Source organism: Pteropus vampyrus, unplaced genomic scaffold, assembly GCF_000151845.1.
Source record: "Pteropus vampyrus isolate Shadow unplaced genomic scaffold, Pvam_2.0 Scaffold1028, whole genome shotgun sequence".
NCBI lineage: Eukaryota > Metazoa > Chordata > Mammalia > Chiroptera > Pteropodidae > Pteropus > Pteropus vampyrus.
In genome coordinates, this window is record NW_011889809.1 from 6,423 (window position 1) to 6,738 (window position 316).

The window sequence follows — 316 nt, forward strand, 5'->3', positions numbered from 1 at the left end:
ATAGGAAAAGCTGCTTTTCTTCCCTTAATGGAAACCAAGTTCATCAATTCTGTGAAGAATAGCTTCTGGATGACTGAACAGGCGGCTTCACGGTCTCTGGCAGAGGATGAAGTCTCTTTAAGAAAATAGTTTAAACAGTTTGTTAAAATTTTCCATCTTCTTAAATTTATATAACAGTTGATATCTGGCTGTCCTTTTTATAATGCAAAGTGAGAACTTTCCCTACCATGACTGATAAGTGGTGTCCAGGTTCCATTGCCAAGAATATGTTGTTTAATTTTTAAAAGTGGAACTCCACCCTTTGCTTGGTTTTAAG